Consider the following 13,989-nt stretch of genomic DNA (forward strand, 5'->3'; position numbering starts at 1 on the left):
CGTTGGGTTTGACACTCATAATTACCGAAAGGACTACGATAGATCCCCTATACTTGTGGGTCATCAACCGTCAACAAACGAATCCACTAGATGTCGAACCTCAACCTCACATCATGCATCTGTTGGAAGATTGTCCTATAAGTAACTACTTGAATTCCCACCTAAGAACTTCCGAAATTTCTGGTCATGCAATCGGGTCCACGGATACAAGGATAAAATTGCACTCAACTCCTAGCATCCAACCCGTCCAGGGTATCACATCCGTCAACACATAACCAGAATCTCGGAAAGTCATCTATCTCAGATCCTCGTAACCAGAACGATACTAAGTATGGCGATACATCCGGACCTATCTGCAGCAGTACTGGGGAAGCCAGACTCCTCTCGCCACTACTAGTATTGAAGCAATTTCGAACATCCTCTGGCCTGAGATACTAAGAAATCTGAATGATAACGATGTGCTCAGAAATCCCTTGGGGCTCAACTCCCCGGAATAAAATCAACACAGCAGGAGGCACCAAGTCAGAACTCCGTCACATCGACATCATATAGATTCCAAAAATATCCGCGTGATCCTAATAAAATTTTGAGTGAGAAGAGTAGTATAATTAAATTCTTACGTCTAGATTCCTCACCAGAGCATAGAAGAGGAGAAAAAAAAATCCTGACTGGGATCCACCAGAAGGAGAGGGAGATTAGAGCAGAGGAGATAGGAAGAGAAGGAAGGAGAGGGGCGGCGCAATTCCTCACCTCACTCGGATGCACGAGAGTCCAGGGCGATGCATCCTCCTCCTTTGCTCGATGCAGAGGCTAGAGCCGAGCACGACACTCTTGAGGACCTGGCGACGAGGTCCGATGGTCCACATGCATCAACGAGGTCGAGGGGGGAATCCGAGGCACCTGCTCCATTCCCGGCGGCGGGGCTCGTCGAGGTTGACCACGCAACGACAACGGAGCTCTGTTGGGCTGGCCATGCGGTCCATGTCTGCTGCTCCTGCAGAAGAGACGAGAGGAGAGAGATAAGAGGGAGAGCACAGGAAGGAGGAAGGGAGGGAGGATCAGGGCTTGGCGGTCGACCCAGGTAGTGGCCTACAGTGGCCTGGGGCTGCTCCGGTGGCTCTGTCGTCGGCCGATGCGGGATCGGGTATCGGTCGGGAGTTGCTCCCCTGATATAGATCGGATCGAGGAGGCTGCGGGGGGGACCCGATGGCCGTCAGATTTTGATCTGGACCATCCAGATCGAAGGGGAGGGACTGGCTATGGCTGGTGGAGGCTGAAAATGAGGGAGGTGGTTGGGGAGGATCTCGAGGAAGATGTTGGCTGGCGGCGGCTCCGGATAAGACCTAGAAGTTAGGGTTTTGTCCGTAATTAGGTAGGGGGCTGTATAAATAGGGAAGTGGGCTAGGTTAGGGGGGTTAGCACCGTTTTTGCGCCGTCGGATCTCGATCGGACGATCCGAAACGGAGGGGTAGGCTAGGTGGGTGGTGTTGGGTTGTGTAGAATAGGCTAGATGGGGAAGAGAGGAAGGTTTGTGGCCCGGCAACGATATTTCCAACACCGAAAAACTTCTGCCGGTAAACCGACAACGATGCTGCTACGGTCGACCGTTCGGGTATCAAACGAACTCCGATTGGACGAAATTTGTCACGTGGCCGACCTACATTAAAATAAGACCACACTCCAAGTTTCAACCCAATCCGAGAATATTTTAAACTCACTTTTAAAAATAATATTTTAACGATGCCGTGGGCGCATGCGAGTGTGGTTGGTCTCAAAACGGTCAACGACAAGAACGGAAAGAACCAACAACTAATAACGGATGCAAGTTTTGAAAACTGGCGGCAACGGAGTGCCAATGCAATGCAGATAAGGCGCATGATGCGATGATGAATGCGGCAGACAATCTAATCGAACGGCAGCAATGGAATAAAAGGGGAAACTTCTGAAGCATCGGTCTCGGGTTGTTACACCATGTGCTGGCACTACAAGAAAAAGACTCAATTATGACCAAAAATACTGACGGTGGTTTAATTGGTCATTGATCCATGACCAAAATTCTGAAATTAGTCATGGCAAGTCTAAGATGGTCCAAAGCCCATAACGTTATGACCTTTTGCGTCCATTAGGTCATGATCCTATTGCACAAAATGGTCATTAAGATGTGTGGAGGTGACTGGACGACACCTCATCAATTTTGCCTATGTGTCATGTATAGAGAGCAAAAATTTGTTTTATACGTATATGGATGAAGTAAATTATATTAGATAAGTACCAATAAATTATAATTATTTATTTTAATATCCTAAATATTTTAGAAAATACAGTATAATTACCAAAATGAAATATATGAGCCCATGTTAATCTCATAATGTGTAGACCCTATTTAGATAAATATTTTTGAAAGGTGGTATAGGGTACCTTAACTTGGTGTTTCACACAAACAAAACTTAAACATGACAATAAAAAACATGTGGGTGAATTTTTCAGTAATGCCAAATACTATCATAATTAAATGAAAAGAGTTTCCACCCACAACACTCACCCAAAAAATATAGCTTTCTTTTGAGGAAAATAATAAATATTGTACAACTCTTTTTAGGCAATCAAAAAATACAACTAGAGACAACAGTATGGGTCCATAAGTCCTAAATCCAATATCTATACGGACTAATATCTAAATCTAATATGGGTCCATAAATATTGGCTCATTTAAACATACCACATGAGGCTAATATGTTGAGTGTTTACCCGAAATACGAGGATAAAAAATATAAGAGAAACAAAATTAAAAAGCACAATTACATAAGCTCGATTCTGATTGGTGGAACTATTTATGCCATGGATCGATGACATGGCAAAAATCCTACCGTCCATTGCTATTAATCCCACATCCATCCATCCATTCATTCATCAATCTGAACAAAAGGAGAACAAAAAACTAGCAGACCCACTACTCATCCTCGTGAACCCTACCCTAGCCACTCGTCGCCTCCTCCTCTTCCAGATCGCCGCCGCCACTTCCCTCCCCATCCCCTCCCCGCACCGGCTGCAGCTCCCACCCTCCTCGCACCCGCGCACGCTGCCGTTCGCTCCTCCACCTGCGCGCGATGCAACCGACGACCCGGGAAATGCAAGCCATGGCCGCCGCCGGCCAGATCTCCCTCGAAGACCTGTGCAGCGGCCACGCTGGGGCCGCCAATGGCGCCGGCGCCGGCGTGCACGGCGATTTCCTCGACCAGATGTTCGGCAGCCTGCCGCCCTCGGCCTGGCACGACCTCGCCACCGGGACCAATCCCGAGGACGGCACGCAGGCTAACGGGATGCAGCAACAGCTGTTTGGGGGGCCGTACGATGAGTCGGTGATGCTGGCGCCGCCGCCTCCGCGAAGCAGATGGCGCTGCAGCAGCTCGCTAATCTGAGGCAGGGCCACCACAACAACATGCTTCTCCAGGGTATGGGCCGCTGGCCATCCATCAGCGGCGGCGGCGGGGACGGCGGCCTGCTGCTCCCACTCACCCTCGGCAACTGCGGATCGAGCGGCGACGTGCAGGCCCTGCTGAAAGCCGCCGCTAATTCCGCCGTACAGATACTCCATCTCCTTTTCTCGAATTAATCCAATCCACTTTCAGCCACTTTTCTCCTCCCCGACCTTGACTAATCGAGTATCTTTTTCCTTTGCAAAAAAAGTTAACGCTTTTATTCGCTGCCGGTTTGAGGGAGGGGACGCTGGCGTCTTCGGCGGCTTCGCCGGATCGCTCCAGCAACAGCAAGATTTCCAGCCACATCCATAGGTTTGTCGTTCGCAACACAATACATAGCTTTGCTTGCAAGATGTAACCTACCTACCGCGATGCTGCACACTCATTTCCAGCCACATCCACATGTTATATTCATTCATTGAAAACAGAGAGAACGAGAGGGTGAGAGTTTAGATTTATTTCAGTTCTATTCTTTAATATGATAATACATAGTCCAACTTCACCCTTTTGCAGTACTACACACTCATTTACACATGTTTGATGTTTCCATCGAGTGACCCGAAAGAGCACACAAGAAAAAGCGCTCGCCCAATCAAACAACACAAGTCTATATTGTAGGTTTCTCTCGTGATGATGGCAGCACCTCTACTATGTCCGCCAATAATTCAATCGCTTGTGTAGGAGGAGAAGGCTTGACACGCCGTCGGCACTGACTATTGCGCCCATGGATCCGGCTACCTGCTCATCTAAGGCAAGCACCAAGGTTTCGTAATTTAATTTAGTATGATTGATAACGTAAGGATGTTTCTCTCTTTGTAGTATTTAGAATAGTTGTCAGCTAGCTATCACTATCTTTGTTCGCTCTATTAGTTATATTTCTACACTGATTGGCTACTTAGTCCCCCCTAGCACAATATGTGAAATAGATCAAGCAAAGTTTCAGACTTGTCAGAAAAGAAATTATGGTAGTAAAATTTGAGCATATCACCGATTACATTTTGTTTTCTGTTTCATATTTTGGCATCCATGTAATATTTCCGCAACATACAGACTGGATTGTAGGGGAGAAAAAACTTGTCACATTCACACTGATTATGTTATGTTGTATCTAAATGCGGTCTAGATTGTAAAAACTTACGTGAATATATCTAAATGTTTGAGATGATGTTATAGAATTTAAACGTTTTTACTAACCTTGAGAATGGACAGGAAATGTTATTTGTTATTTGTCAAAATAAATAAATTACATGACTTGATTTTTTTCCCTCAATAAATTAGATGACTTGATTGTTTTACTAACGCTGTGCATCCGCTATGGCCGACGCAGCTTCCACCTGCAGAAGAGCACCTGCTCCTCGTGCGGCTACCCTGCCGCCCGCATCCGCAAGTGTAAGTCCATCCCACCCCTAGATCCCGCGGTTACTTTGCGCATATGTGAATCAACCTCGCGAATCCGCGTGTATTTCACCTCCACTTCTGGCTCCTCTCCTCTTCTGTACACTCACACATCAATGCTCTCACCTGTTTGAGAAAATGCCCTTAAGAAATCGTGAACGAGTCAGATTCTTTCTTCTAATCCATCGCTTTGGATATTCTTGATCAACGGGATGTCTGAGCAATATAAATATTTTTTTAGGATGTATAAAATCTGCATGTATGATGACTATGTACAATATACGTAGCTTCCTTTAAAGGTTATAAGAACTGCAATAACATTCAAGTTTGAACAGGTGCGATACGAACCTAGGAAAGCCTTATTCTATGGACCAGTAACTACTAACAAGCTTCATTGCATATATATTACTCCCTCCGTCCTGAAATAAGTCACTCAACTTTGTACTAAAGTTAGTACAAACTTATTTTGGGATGGAGGGAGTACTTGTTATTACTGTTTGAATTGTTACTAGAGACGTAGAACAAAATCTGGCCCACATGTTTCTTTATGCTCTTAATGTTTAGCAGTTTTGAACCTTTAGTTAAGCCACTTCTTTGATATTAAGTGTATTGCATGATCACTTGTACTTGCTGATTTGAAGCATCTTCTTCACTGAAAGAAAATATCAGTAGCCCCTTGCTTTCTTTCCTTTTACAGTTTGAAAATTAGGATTACATTCAAATTTTAAAGTGATTCAATATGGGTAAACAATGAACAGACCTTGTCATGTGGGTCAGGTTAATTAGTTTGTTTGTGTATAGTTACTAGAGCGGTATATGTTTTTGGTAGCATGTGAATGTGTAGCAGTTTGGAACCTTCAAGCTACTGTTTTGGTGTTAAGCAGATGTCATGTATCAGTTTAGTGCTACTTTGGTGTCAATCTTTGGTTAGACATGGCATGCTCTGTCCAGTATTTGTTGGTTGTAAGGATTAGCTTCGCTCTGCTTTGGAATGCCTGATATTAGATGTCACGTGGTTGCAAAAATATCTTTGTCTGAGCTTTCTATGAAGATATTGCTCTACTTATTTGATTTACACACCACTTCTCTAGCATCCTAGATAATCCTAGATGTTCAGTAAACTAACAGTGTTTTCTCTCTTCTATGAGGTGCACTTCCTTGCATCATTCCAGAAAGCACAGGAGGAGAAGCTATTCTTCCTCAGAATCTGATAGTGAATCAGAGAGCGATAGTGATCGTAAACACAGGAAGAGGAAGGACCGCAAATGGCACAGGAAACATGGCCACTGTGACTTTGATGGTGCCAGGAGGCGCAAGCATAGGTCAAAGAGGAGGTATTCAGACTCTAGTGATGAGAGTGACAGCGATAACTACAATAGTGAATCTGAAGAAAATATACATTGTATTGTATATGCTACTGAAATAAAATATACATTTTATTTGTAATGAATAGATGACTATGCACGATGATATATTGTATTTGATGTGATATGCTACTGAAATGAAATATACATTTTAGTTGCAATCTTTTATTCCAGTGTGCTTATTTTTAATGGGCCTATCTTGAGATATGCGTGCTTCTAGCAAAAAAATGCTTCAACCCAAACAAATCGGACATTTTCAATAGTAAAATAGGTATTGGACCAGGCCCATGTAGCTATGGACAGGGATCTGAAATTTATGATGATTTCATTTGGTCACTAGCAATGCCACGTCAGCTTGGCCACGTCAGATCCTACGTGGCTCACACAAATGGGTAATGACCAAACCAAAATTTTGGTCGATAGAGATCCACGACCAAAATTTTAGAAAAGGTCATGTTTGTTCATTCTTGACGGCCAACTGTTGACGTTGTAAATTTGGTCAAAAAAGGTCAATAGACGACAACAATGACGAATCAATGACCAATATAGGGAGTCATAATTGACCTTATTTCTTGTAGTGTGGCCTGGCTTGGCAAATGTTTTGTTGATTGTGCACACATAGTATTTGATCTCTAGTTCTTTGTGCCCGAATAGAGAAAAGAGAGCGTCTATGTGGTGTTTATAGAGCTTCACCTCATTACCGTAGTGGCAATGATCTTCAAGCTTACCAAAGTACTGGATGCCACCACATGTTCCTGCATTCAGTTGAATGTAGGTGAGAAACAAGTTAAGTATGATTTGCAACAGCCGAAAATCCAGTTATATAACAGTGTAGGCCGAGTCTTAGTCGCTATTTGGAGTGAATCCACACCAGGCCTACCAAAATGACGGCGTCCCAGAATTTTGGCCTAGAAAACTTGCTCCTGGAACTTGCTCATGTGCTAGTACAGAATCACAAAGGTTGGCTAAAAAATTGGCAGCCATTAGAAAATCTGGCTGCAATCGAAAAGGTTGCCCACACTGTGATCCATGACCAAAATTTAGGAAGGGTAGCCTTTGACACCCATTCAAATAAGCCCTTAGATATGATGTCATATAAGTATGTTGAAGATTAATTTTCGAAATGAGAGAAGTGGAAGTTCTAAAATATAGCAGATGGTGAAAGTAGTTTGTAAAATAGAGAAAATACAAACGATTATATAAATGTTCAGAGCAACATTGTCTGACATGCTGAAAGTAATGAATACAAAAGGAAACAAACATTGAGGAAGAGTAGAGCAGTGTGATTGCAATTTTTGTGAGAAATGTATCGTGAGAGCAATCAATAGGAAAGGAAATAAATATTAATCTAGAAGACATACTGAATAGCTGAAGACAGTCGATATAGAAATACACTAATACATGGTGGGTTATGATCTTACGAGTTTGGTGTATCATATATAAAAAAAATAACAATAATAACACACGTGCTCACCGCGGATGATGTACACTGGCTGCTCATTCTCTTCACTTTGTTCATTGTATGATAAAATATAGCGTTAGAAATACAAAATGTGATTATTTTCAGTGGAGATGGTGAAGCATAAGAATGAAACTATTCACTTCGAAAGAAGAGTAAAATGGAAAGCGACAGTGATGAATCTTAAACATGTTTTGTTGCTTTAAAATTGTTCAGAAAGCTAGTGAGCGATGTTCTCTAAATTAGGTTGAATTAGCATGTGTAGTGCCAAACAAACTTGGCATAAGATTCTTGCATGGCTAAGGATGACCACCGCAGGACCAAGCGATGAAGGCACACTCATAGACTGGTGGCTCCGTGCCAAGCAAAACACATCTGCACCAATGCGGAAAGGTCTTACCTCCATTGCCCATCTCACGTCGTGGGTGATCTGGAAGCAGCACAACAAGTGCATATTCAACGGTGCCCTACCCCTCGCCCATGTCATGGTCTCTAAGATCAAGGATAAGACCATGCAATGGGCACGTGCGGGTGCCCGTGGTTCTAGGGTCATCTTGCCAACCACCTGGGATGTACATTAAATTTCTATTCATGTTCTTCCCTCAACTCACTCTCCTAGAAGGGATATAACCAAACTCTATCTTTTCAATGCATTGAAACACAAAATTTCTTGCGTTTTCTCGAGAAAAAAATACAATGGAACAAACACTAAATAAGCAACTATGATATGTACTCCATGGCACAAGAGATGTCGCTAAAGCAAGCGATGAAATAGCGATATAAACGTTATGGAACGAATATTTTGTATTCGCCGCTATGAATGTGCAAACGAATAAGTTATAAAGGATATTTGATTATGTTCAACACTATGCACTTTGAAGTTGATCTGAGAAAAAATTGGAGGATATCAGACTATGTTTGCTTTGATCGAACACTTTGGTATAAACAACGTAGATCTGTCGACTTCATTTATTCTTATAGTTGTTGTACATCCACATAACAACATATGTGGAAACTGATTGAGACAACACATGGTGGTTGATCAGGGTATGGCGTGAAAGGTTGCAGAACTAAAAAGATGTTGAAAAAGAGGCAACCATCCATCTAACTAATCCTGGATCCAAAGAACTAATGAAGGCTTAATCCTTGAAAGTAAGCATCCATGTTATCCTCAAGGCAAAGAACTAAAGTATTAGGATTGGACTATTACACCATGTGATCATGAAACCAAACATAGATAAGAAACATGGTGTGCATGTCGTGGTCTTCGGACACATAGTTCGTATGGGGCAACTCCCAGTCGGCGTCGTCCAGCTGGATCGTCAATGATGACATTGGCACAAGAGAGACTCGCCGCCTCGGCGCTTCTAGATCACCGTCAACGTTGATGGCAATGTGGTGGCTATGGATCTGGCTAGAGAAGTTCCTAATGTAAAACACTCGTTAGTAAAATATTGAGTTGGAGAAGAAGAAACAAAACAACAAATATAGTAAGAATGCTAGGATATTTTCTCATAGCTAACGAGTACTGCAGATTGATCAAAGTAATAGGAGCACACAATAAATATAGTAAGAATTCTTAGTATTTAAGGATTCAAGCTTTGGTAGAAACCAATCTACTGGGTCTATGGCATTTGCAATCCCTGAAAAACGTAATGGTCTATCAGTTAGCAAAACAGTACAAAATGCTGAGTAAGATAGTTTTCCTTTTCTTTTCCAAAGAGTTAAAAGTGTACATTGTAGGTGTGAGTATCACAAAAAACTAACCTGTGAGTATGCATCTTGATAATTGGTGGATGGTAAGAATGAAAAGGTCATGTAGCACAACACGACCTCTTGTTATTAATTAGTCCATCTGATCCACAATGATCAATCTGGCAAGCAGTGACGTACAGTTCAGGTAACAGGATCAAAATGGTAAGAAAAGCCATATTGTACAAGCAGGTTCAAATAGTTCCTATGAAATCCTTCTTGAAGTTTCTTTGTGAGAAAACAACGTTGCAGTTGTTGAAATGGTGACAATTTGCCACTTTCCTTTTTTCAAACCTATAATTTTCTTTGTCAGAAAATATACTGATCTGTCTCTCCTATTAAGCACGTGACATAGTGACATCCAATATATATACTAAACAAATAGGACTAATGATCCTCAAGGTAGACGAATGGAAATGTAAGCAACATAGGGAACCCCAAAAATCTCATTTGGGAGATGGAATAGCTACATGACCCATACAATGGACAGCTCGGCATAAGCCAAAAACAGAGTGAAGCGGGCTCATAAAATTCGCATAGTTTGCATAGGAAAACATGTGTTTGGATAAAAAACATCATGTGGTTTACCTAGTGAAAGGACGTGGGTGTCGCCTAGAGGGGGTGAATATGCGCTTTAAAATAATTACGGTTTAGGCTTGAACAAATGCGGAATAAAACTAACATTTAATTTGTCATGCACAAAACCTAAAACAACTAAAATCACCTATGTGCACAAACAACTTATGCTAAGCAAGATAAGCAACTAAGTGATAGCAAGATTTATAACAAGAAACAATATGGCTATCACAAAGTAAAGTGCATAAGTAAAGGGCTCGGGTAAGAGATAACTGAGGCACGCGGAGACGATGATGTATCCCGAAGTTCACACCCTTGTGGATGCTAATCTCCGTTTGGAGCGGTATGGAGGCACAATGCTCCCCAAGACGTTACTAAGGCCACCGTAATCTCCTCACGCCATCGCACAATGCAAGATGTCGTGATTCCACTAAGTGAATGATACGTCTCAAACGTATCTATAATTTTTGATGGTTTCACGCTGTTATCTTGCCTTCTTTGTATGTTTTATGTACCTTTTTATATCTTTTTTGGGACTAACTTATTGATTCAGTGCCAACTGCCAGTTCCTGTTTTTCCGTGTTTTGACTCTTTTCAGATCTGATTTTGGACGGAGTCCAAACGGAAGAAAAACCCCAAAATGATTTTTTTCCTGAACGGAAGAAGTCCAGGGAGCTTTTGGGCAAAGCCAGGTGGGCTCCAGGGAGCCCACAAGCCCCCACTCCGACACGAGGGGGGAGGCGGCGGTGGGCAGGCTTGTGGCCTCCCTGGCAGCCCCCTGACCTAGGTCTTGCGCCTATATATTCCCAAATATTCCGCAAAAAATCAAGGGAGCCTCGAAAATACTTTTCCGCCGCCGCAAGCTTCCGTTTCCGCAAGATCTCATCTGAAGACCCTTCCCGGCACCCTGCCGGAGGGGACTTTGGAGTTGGAGGGCTTCTTCATCATCATCATCGCCCCTCCAATGACTCGTGAGTAGTTCACTTCAGACCAACGGGTCCGTAGTTAGTAGCTAGATGGCTTCTTCTCTCTCTTGGATCTTCAATACAAAGTTCTCCACGATCTTCATGGAGATCTATCCAATGTAAACTTCTTTGGCAGTGCGTTTGTCGAGATCCGATGAATTTTGGACTTGTGATCAGATTATCTATGATATATATTTGAGTCTTTGCGGATCTCTTATATGCATGATTTGATATCCTTGTAAGTCTCTGCGAGTCTTGGGTTTTGTTTGGCCAACTAGATCTATAATTCTTGCAATGGGAGAAGTGCTTGGTTTTGGGTTCTGCCATGTGGTGACCTTTCCCAGTGATAGTAGGGGCAGCAAGGCACACATCAAGTAGTTGCCATCAAGGGTAAAAAGGTGGGGTTTTTATCATTGGTTTGAGATTATCCCTCTACATCATGTCATCTTGCTTAAGGCGTTGTTAGGGCATATTTTATGCCTAAGTAATTTTGGTGATTGATGACAGTACCGCAAAGGACTAATCGTGTGTGTTAAGATTGCAGATAACACATGTCAACGGCACAAGACGACTCGCCCCCTCTTTCCATGGAACAGAAGCACGGTGTACTCTACAATTCTCCTGTTTGAGTCATAGGAACGCCGTACTATTAAGAGGGGACCCGTAGTGGAAAGGTTTGGGTGGAATCAATTTTGCACGCACACACTTTATCTACTTTCCCCTTACCTGCAACTTTGGAGTGGCTCCCGCCTCTGTTTTTATCTCATATAAGCAAAAGGTCTCTCAGCAGTAGTACCGCTGTGCCTAGCGGTAGTACCGCTGGGACTAGCGGTGGTAACGCTCGAACTGGCGGTAGTACCGCTAGTGCTGGCGGTAGTACCGCTCCACGAGCTTAGTACCGCCTTCCTAGCGGCTGTACTTCGTCGGACCTTTTTGCGAAGACTTTCTTGGCGGTGGTTGGCCCGGTAGTGCTTCTGCACTACCATGGGCCCAGCGGTAGTACCGCTGGAGTGCGAGTGGTAGTACCGCTGCAGCCAGTGGTAGTACCGCTGGAGTGCTAGCGGTATTACCGCTGCATCCAACGGTAGTACCGCTAGGCTCGGGCTGTGAGTGGGAAAACGGTTGGATTTCCCCCCACTATATAAGGGGTTCTTCTTGCTGTAGAACCCTACCTTTGACCCTCCCAAGCTCCATTGTTGCTCCCTAAGCACAAAAGTGCCCGATCTCTCTCCCTAGCCAATCAAACTTGTTGATGCTTTAGGGATTGGTTGAGAAGGCCTAGATCTACACTTCCACCAAGAGAAAAGATGATTCCCCCACCAATCCCTTGCGGATCTTGTTACTCTTGGGTGTTTGAGCACCCTAGATAGTTGAGGTCACCTCAGAGCCACATTCCATTGTGGTGAAGCTTCGTGGTCTTGTTGGGAGCCTCCAAGCTTTGTGTGGAGTTTGCCCCAGCCTTGTTTGTAAAGGTTCGGTCACCGCCTTCAAGGGCACCTATAGTGGAATCACGGTACCTTGCATCGTGTGAGGGCGTCAGGAGAATACGGTGGCCCTAGTGGCTTATTGGGGAGCATTGTGCCTCCACACCGCTCCAACGTAGATGTACTTCCTGTCAAAGGGAAGGAACTTCGGTAACACATCCTCGTCTTCATTGGTTCCACTTGTGGTTATCTCTAACCTTTACTTCGTGTATGCTTATGTTGTTGTCTATCGCTTACTTGTCTGAGTTGTTCTTGTTGTTAGCATCATATAGATTCACCTCTTTGTTGCTATTTTAGTGAACCCATATGTTGCTTACCCGAACATGTTAAGATTAATTAAAAAGTGGTCGTTGCCTATTCACCCCCCTCTAGTCAACCATATCGATCCTTTCAATTGGTATCAGAGCCACGTCTCTTTATTAAGGGTTTAACCACCCGAAGAGTATGGAAGATGATGAGGGAGTTCCCCGTGCACAAACCGAGGGCATGGACTTGACTTCGATCACAAGGGACGACTTGAATACGGCTATGTCCGCACTCAAGACGTCCATGACGAACGAGGTCAAGACCATGCTTAAAGAGTTAATTGAGGTAATTAAAAACTCTCTCGAACCGGCATTGGAGGTTAAACCCACCACCATGGATTCAGAGGCCAATTCCATTAGGGAAACGGCTAAAGGTATGCAACCTCCCCCTCCTCTCGAAAATGATGCGAATGGGACGTATGCATCTGTTCCACCACCCTTAGTCTATGGAGGACCGGTTCCCACACCGCGTCTTAATCCTGTTGGTCCTCCTCCTAAGCTTGTAAAAGGTGATTTTGCTAACTGGGTATTTTCTATTAAGTCTCATTTGAATCACAGCTCAACAAATTTGTGGAGAATCATCGAGCAAGGCTATTATCCCCATGATCCAAGCAACCTCACTCCAAGAGAAGAAGCGGACAATCAATATAATCACTTTGCTTTGTTTATTCTCCAGTCCGCAATGCCACCTGAAGATCTTTCTCACTTGCGTCCCTTCACTTTGGCCAAGGACTGTTGGGAGCACATTATGGTGTTGTACAAGGGAAGCTCAAGCATTCAACGGTCCAACTATGAAGTGGTACTTGATAAGGCCGATGAGTTTGTCATGAAGGAAGACGAGGACCCTCGTGATCTCTATTGGAGGGTGACTACTAATGCTGTGGCACTCAAGGACCATGGGAGCAAGGATGTGGATGATACATGGGTCAAGCGCAAGTTTCTCAAAGCCATCATGCCTTTCAATAAAGCCATGTCATCTCTCATTCGTCAGCTACCATACTTCCACTCCTTGTCTTCTAGTGAGGTGTTGGATGAATTCATTGCAATGTCAATCCTGAACGAGACAGCTGAAAATGCACTTGCTCATGTTCGCTAAAAGACAGCTTCACCCAACCTTGCGTTAAAGGCAAAAGCAACTTTTGAAGAAGAAGAAGAGGATGAGGAAGAGGAGAGCTGCCCTGAAGACACGAAGTATGCTTATCATGAGCAC

At 43.7% G+C, this 13,989-nt stretch overlaps 1 long non-coding RNA gene across 1 annotated transcript; it reads left to right on the plus strand.

Moving 5' to 3' along the window:
• The first annotated feature begins 4,804 nt into the window (after positions 1–4,804).
• On the plus strand, positions 4,805–6,317 carry LOC123447062. The gene is made up of 2 exons (XR_006631467.1): positions 4,805–4,868; positions 6,047–6,317. It is a non-coding gene; the product is annotated as an uncharacterized LOC123447062 (long non-coding RNA).
• Positions 6,318–13,989: the final 7,672 nt, after the last annotated feature.

Source organism: Hordeum vulgare, chromosome 4H (assembly GCF_904849725.1).
Source record: "Hordeum vulgare subsp. vulgare chromosome 4H, MorexV3_pseudomolecules_assembly, whole genome shotgun sequence".
NCBI lineage: Eukaryota > Viridiplantae > Streptophyta > Magnoliopsida > Poales > Poaceae > Hordeum > Hordeum vulgare.